Consider the following 7,625-nt stretch of genomic DNA (forward strand, 5'->3'; position numbering starts at 1 on the left):
GGAGAGGACATCTGTGCAGACTGGAATGATGACCAGGAGGAACACTGCTGCCTTCAAAACACTTCTCAATGGTCTGAGCATAAAGAATGATTTGAATGTTTAATTCTTCTATGAAGGAAGACACTATGGTATCACAGTTCAGGAGCTTGTCCTGGAGAACACTGCATAGACAACTCAGTCTATTATTTTGTACTTGATGTACTTTCCCTCACCTCTTGATGGAAAGTTATTAGTGATACAGCTGTATCTTTCTTGGTCATCATGACACCCATGATAACACAGTATGGCTTATGAACATGTGAATAGTGAACATAAGAACACAGTTTTCCATCCTTTCAATGCAGCAACTTCCCTCCTAGCACAATGATTTCTTCATCCCAAGGAAATGTCTGCTTCACACCTTGGCACTTATCTAAAATTACATTTAATCTGACATCTATAGATAGGATGGCTGATTTTTAGCTGATGGATGGAGACTGACTGTTGCTCTGGAAAACATTGTATGAAGTAAGTTGCAGACTAAACAAGAGCTTTCAAAGACATGTTTCAAGTACATGAGTTTCAAAAGAATCTGTCTGTGCAAATGGTTTAACTGTGATGATGTATCAACGTATTTTGAGTGTGGCTGAGGGAAGGTGGAACTGACTTACCAGCATCTCCACATCTCCAGCTTCTGCTTCCTTATAAAAATAGTTCCAATACAGAATTTGATGAATAAATGAAAAGCTTTGGTTCCTGGGGATGAAATGTGTTAGTAATTACAGATTGGAGGTTGGAGAGATGGGTTTCAGAAGACTCGTGTTCAAATCCGGCACCCACATGGTGGTTGACATCCATCAGTAACTTCAGTTCCCCAAGTTGAATGCCCTCTCATGGCTTTTGTGGCGCTGTACACATGTGGTGCCAGACATACAGGCAGTTAAAACACTAGATGCATAAAGTAAAATTACTATATCTTTAAAAGAATAAGAATATAAATTTATAATTCATAAAATCATGTAAGTAAAGTAATTAGCAAATAAAGAACCAATCAGCTTTTGAGAAAATTTTATACAGATCACCAAAGTGATAAAATACAAAATATTTCAAAAAAGTAACCAGTTTTCTGATGACAAATATGAACCTCCATTTACAGATATATATATATATATATATATATATATATATATATATATATATATATATATATATATATATATCCTTATATACAGAAGCAGCCCTAAAATTTCTATCACAGAACTCCTTCAGCAAATAAATGCCTTTAGTGAAGTGACTGGATACGAGATAAACTCAAATAAATCAGAAACCCTCCTATATGAAAATGATAAACATGCTAAGAAAGAAATCAAGGAAACAATATGCTTAACAATAGCCACAAATAATAAAATAACTTGGTGTAACTCTAACCAAACAAGTGAAAGCCCTATATGACAAGAACTTCAAGTTTTGAAGAAAGAAATTGGAGAAGATATCAGAAGATAGAAATATCTCACATGCTCATGGATTGGTAAGATTAACATAGTAAGAAGGGCCATCATACCAAAAACTATCTACAGAGTCAATGGAATCTCCATTAAAATTTCTATACAATACCTCACAGATCTCAAGTGAACAATACTTGACTACATATGGAAAACCAAAAAACCCAGGAAAGCTAGAACAATAGTGTACAATAAAAGAACTTCATGAGGTATCATCATACCTGATTTCAAGCTCTGCTACAGGAATATAGCAATAAAAATCACATGATATTGACATAAAAATTAAAAGTTCAATCAATGAAATCAAAGACTCATCATGTAAATACATGCACCTATGGACACCTGATTTTTGACAAAGAAGCCAATATTATACAGTGGAAAAAAAGCATTTTCAACAAATGGTGCTCATGAGTGTATGAAAAAGATTACAAATAGATCCATATCTACACAAAAATCTAGTTCAAGTAAGTCAAAGATGTGTTTTTTTAATTTAAGAAATTTTTTTATTCATTTTACATTCTGACCACAAACCTCCTCTTATCTCTCTTCCTGCTCCCTCCAGGAATACCCTGCAACCCACCCTCCATCCACTCTCCCAAAAGCCTGGTACATTCAGTTGAGACAGGACCAAGGCCCTCCCGCACTGCATCAAGGCTGCGCAAGGAATCCCACCACAGGGAATGGGCTCCAGATAGCTAGCTCATGCCCCAGGGACAGAGGATCAAAGACCTTAACATGAACCAAGTTACACTGAACCTCATAGAAAAGAAGTCATGGAATAGCCGTGAACGCATTGGCACAGGAGACTAATTCCTGAATAGAGCATCCATAAATCAGACCAAGATCTACAATTAATAAATGGAACCTCATGAAACTGAGAAGCTTCTGTAAGGCAAAGGACACTGTCATTAGAACAAAACAGCAGCCTACAGAACAGAAAAAGATCTTCACCAACCCCACATCTGACAGTGGGCTGATTTATAAAATATAAAGAACTCAATTTTCACATTTATATGGAAAAATCTCCAGGGACCAAATCATTTCATTTATTCATAATTTTCTGTATATTAACTTTTGGGAGGAAGCAGAAGCTAAAGATGCTGGAGATGCTGGAGATGCTAGTGAGTCAGCTCCAGCTTCCCTTAGCCACACTCAAAATATGTTGATACACCATCACAGTTAAACCATTTGCACAGATTCTTTTGAAACTCATGTGCTTGAAACATGTCTTTGAAAGGTCTTGTTTACTCTGCAATTTACTTCATACATTATTTTCCAGAGGAACAGTCAGTCTCCATCCATCAGCTAAAAATCAGCCATCCTATATATAATTGTCACATTAAATGTCATTTTCAGATAAGTGCTAAGGTGTGAAACAGACATTTCCTTGGGATGAAGAAATCATTGACATCATTAGGTAAAGAAGAGACAAAAAAGCAACTATCCTAACCATTAATGTTGACTTCAGAATAGTTGCAGTAGGGAGAAGAGAATGTTAAGCAGACATCTACAGTTACAAGAAACCCACCTGTAAGCCACAGCAATTTTGGAGATGGTTGCAGAGATGAAAAACAGCTCCTAAGTCTTTACTGAAGAAACACAGCTCTGACTTCTTCTCCATTTGAAGGTCTTCTCTTTTCTGAGACAGATCCAAGGAAATGCTTACCTCTCCAATAACTGGGTAGAGCATTCTCCAGATGACGGAATGAACGCAGATTACCAGTGCTCATAAAAGGACTGTTTATCTAGAATAACATCCCTCAGAGAGTGCATTACTTTGTTATCTGTGATATCAGTGACAGTGTTTGCATGGAGACTTTGGGATACCTCCAATGAAGAAAAAAAACATTGGTCCTCAAGGAAAATCACAATTATTACCTCCTGCTTGTTAATGATAGTGATAATGTTTACAACTTTGTTGGATGCTAAGGAATAGCTGCCAGAAGTTAGAAAAAGTTTCCCATGTTTAATTTGGGAGCATCTAAGTTTTGAATTTGTGTTGTCATCAGGTGTGGAGAGGTGCACTCCAGTGTAGATCAAGGGATTGGTTGAATGTATTTCCAAGGGGGTTCATTGTACAGTACTGTTTCACACTTGCAAAATCATACTGGCATGAAGCCTTCAGGTAGACCATCAACATGTCATCAGGAGTCTGGTATTTTCCCACCTGTGTCCCAACAAGTGTAGGAAAAGAGCCATGAACTTGAGGTAAGCCAGAACAGAGATGAGTCACATAGTGGCAGAAAGCCCCATTTAGGGAGTGGGGCTTGAGAAAATACTAAAGAGTAAAAACCATTGGGGCAATCATACTTAGAGCAGAGAAAGAAAGAAGGATAATTCAGAGCAGCATGGCGGTGCTCTGTAACAGTTGTCCTAGGGTGTGGGAATACGGGAAGGAAAAGTACAACATTTCATCAAAGTGAAATTTTTTCCAAACCTCTTTTTCAGCATGGACTAAGGTCAGCCCATCTTTCTAGAGGTGTTCCTTCCCTTTTGGTGCATAATACCTACGCCAGGTTATTGGTCTATATAACATGACTGTTTAATCTCCAATATAAGGGCATAGGCTTTATTGTCTTATTTAGAAGTAGGTTTCCAGGAAATCTGGGATACTACAAAAAGACCAGATACAAAAATAATAGGAATAGAGGAAGGGGGAAGAAATACAGGTCAAAGGCACAGAAAATATTTTCAATAGTATCTTAGAAGAAAATGTCCCAAACCTAAAGAAGGACATGCATATCAAGGTATAGGGAGCATATAGAAACCAAATGGACTAGACCGAAAAAGCGAGTCCCCTTGGTACATGATCATCAAAACACTGAATGCTCAGAACAAAGAAAGAATGTTAAAAGCTGCAAGGTAAAAAGATCAAGTTGGGGATGGGTTTTTAAAAAAATACCAAGTAATATATAAGGGAGACTTATCAGATTTACCCCTTTCTTCTCAGAGGAGACTCTAAAAGCCAGAAGGGCCTGGACAAATATGCTAAGATAATTGTGAATTTATGCAAATACTGTCTGTCATTTTTGTTTATTTTTTCTATCCTCAGTTCTTCCTGTATTGTTCCCCTTGGGGTAGGGAGAGATGTGAAACTGTATGTACGCCGTTATCACCAGAATTTTAGGTGATCTCTTTATTGGCACCACAGTATAAAAAGGAAATTGGAATTTTATTTCTGTGGTTCTTAATTTCATTAATAAAAGCCTCTAAGAAGCCATCAAATGGAAGCTGAAAGATGATTTTTTTAGAGTTGAAAAGAAAAACTTACCAGAACAGGCAATCTATAAATCTCAAAAGTTTCTGAAAGGAGGGCAATCGAAAAGAGCCATGACCTTGAGTTAAGCCAGCATGGAATTGTGCACACAGTGGCAGACAGCCCCATGGTGGGGTGTGGGGCTTTAGTGATAGGCTAAAGAATGCCAGGCAGTGGGGTAAACGTGCTTAGAGCAGAGAGAGAAAGAATAATTCAGAGCACCATGGTGTGCTCAGCAAGAGCCTTGCTACAGGGAGGGAATCTGGGAAGGAAAAGTAGAGTATTTCAGCACAGGGATAATTTCTCTGACCCTCTCTGTAGCATGCCTTAAAGTGAGCCCACCTTCCTAGAGGTGGTCCTTCCTCTTTGGGTCATAATCTCCTGACAAGGTGATTGACCCATGTGACCTGAATGTTGAATCTCCAGTCAGACCAGACATTCCACTGTCTTGGTTACAAGTTTTCCTTTAATTGACTTCTATGTCACTCTAATATTTTCCCATTGAAGAAGTAAACATTAAGTCATTTAGAAACCTATCCTAGGTTAGAAATCCCAATCATTTTTGGCATCTATGACATCTGGAGAGGAGAATGTTTCCAGGTGTCCCAAGGACATTCCTGGCTTTTAGCCCGGATATGAAATGTTGATTTTTCTTTAGTGTCTTTCCACTGAAAATGGCATAACCAGTAGTTCCGCCAGGAGTGCCACCGAGGGAAGGTCGTGCGGCCACTTCCACGCTACTCGGGCTGTGACCACTGCGAGCTAGAGCCGAGTACGCGGGCCGGGCTTCATGTCACGTTATGGGCGGTATGGAGGAGAAACCAAGCAATATGTCGGTAACCTGGGAACTGGTGCTGGCAAAGGAGAGTTAGAAAGGGCATTCAGTTGCTATGGCCCCTTAAGAACTGTATGGATTGCCAGAAATCCTCCAGGATTTGCCTTTGTGGAATTTGAAGATCCTAGAGATGCAGAAGATGCAGTTCGAGGATTGGATGGGAAGTGATTTGTGGTTCTCGAGTGAGGGTTGAATTTTTGACAGGCATGCCTCGGAGATCTCATTTTGAAAAGCCACCTACCCAACATCCCTTTGATCCTAATGATAGATGCTATGAGTGTGGTGAAAAGGGACATTATGCTTATGACTGTCATCGCTACAGCCGTCGAAGAAGAATCAGGTCAAGATCTAGATCACATTCTTTTTTTTTTTTAATTTTTTTTAAATTTATTTTGCAATACAATTCAGTTCTACATATCAGCCACGGATTCCCTTGTTCTCCCCCCTCCCGTCCCCCTCACCTTCCCCCCAACCCCCCCCCCATTCCCATCTCCTCCAGGGCAAAGCCTTCCCCACAGACTGAGGTCAACCTGGTAGACTCAGTCCAGGTAGGTCTAGTCCCCTCCTCCTAGGCCGAGCCAAACAATCCTGCATAGGCCCCAGGTTTCAAACAGCCAACTCATGCAATGAGCACAAGATCTGGTCCCACTGCCTGGATGCCTCCCAAACAGATCAAGCCAATCAACTGTCTCACCCATTCGGAGGGCCTGATCCAGTGGGGACCCCTCAGCCATTGGTTCATAGTTCATGTGTTTCCATTCATTTGGCTATTTGTCCCTGTGCTTTATCCAACCTTGGTCTCAACAATTCTCGCTCATATAAACCCTCCTCATTCTCGCTAATTGGACTCCCAGAGATCCACCCAGGGCCTAGTCATGGATCTCTGCATCCAGATCCCTCAGTAGTTGGATGAGGTTTCTAGCACAACAATTAGGGTGTTTGGCCTAGATCACATTCTTGATCCAGGGGAAGGCGATATTCTCGATCACGCAGCAGGAGCGGGGGAAGGAGGTCAAGATCAGCATCTCCTCGAAGATCAAGGTCTGTGTCTCTTCGTAGATCAAGATCAGCTTCACTCAGAAGATCTAGGTCTGGTTCCATAAAAGGATCGAGGTATTTCCAATCCTGTTCAAGATCGACATCAAGATCCAGGTCTACTTCACGACCAAGAAGCAGCTGATCAAAATCCAGATCTCCATCTCCTAAGAGAAGTCATTTCCCATCAGGAAGTCCACAAAGAAGTGCAAGTCCTGAAAGAATGGACTGAAGTTCTCAGGTTCACCCTTTAGGGAAAAGTTATTTTGTTTACATTATTATAAGGGATTTGTTATGTCTGTAAAATGTAACCTGGGCAGGATCATCAACCATCTAATCCAAATGGATCTGGGTTATTGCTCTGTATAAGTCACAGCAGTTAAATATTGTTTTTGTTGAATGTATTAACATCTTATGGCCTGAAAATGTGGGTTTTTATTTGGCACATTTGAATAAAATGTTTCCAACTAGATTTTTGATTTGTGTTCAATATTAATACTTTTCAATTTGGTAACATCAGGTGTCAAGACAATTGTTATGATGTGTATCAACCTACACTCAAAGTTTAATGATGTTGGTTAAGTGCTAAACATCATTAAGTGTTCTATACATGACAGTGGCCAGGATCTTAAAGGACTTTGAAAATTCCATTTTACCCCCTTATATCTTTGAGTTAGATGATCTTGATTCCTGTTAATAGTATGAATGCATCATGGTAGATCCCTAACTGAGAACTAGTGTTAACTAGAAGTCAAACTAACAATCTCAAAATGTCAAGCTAGAGGGACTACTGATTTAGCCTATAAGTGGGTGCATGACAGGAATTTATCATAAATGTCAAGTAGAAAGAAACTGATCTCTAGAGGCTGAGATTTTAGTAGCTGTGTGTTTTCAGACTGTTAAGTTGAGGTGATTTCTGCTCAATGTACTTTTTTCTCTCTTTCAAACAGCCAATTTAATACCAAAAATGCATGTTTGAAGAATTGTCTGAATTTGGAACAAAACCCTGTAAACCAGC

At 39.5% G+C, this 7,625-nt stretch overlaps 1 pseudogene; it reads left to right on the plus strand.

Moving 5' to 3' along the window:
• Positions 1-5,527: 5,527 nt before the first annotated feature.
• On the plus strand, positions 5,528-7,112 carry LOC128125695 (serine/arginine-rich splicing factor 7-like; annotated as a pseudogene).
• The last annotated feature ends 513 nt before the right edge of the window (positions 7,113-7,625 follow it).

Source organism: Peromyscus californicus, unplaced genomic scaffold, assembly GCF_007827085.1.
Source record: "Peromyscus californicus insignis strain IS unplaced genomic scaffold, ASM782708v3 Scaffold_4__1_contigs__length_199733344, whole genome shotgun sequence".
Taxonomy (NCBI): Eukaryota; Metazoa; Chordata; class Mammalia; order Rodentia; family Cricetidae; genus Peromyscus; species Peromyscus californicus.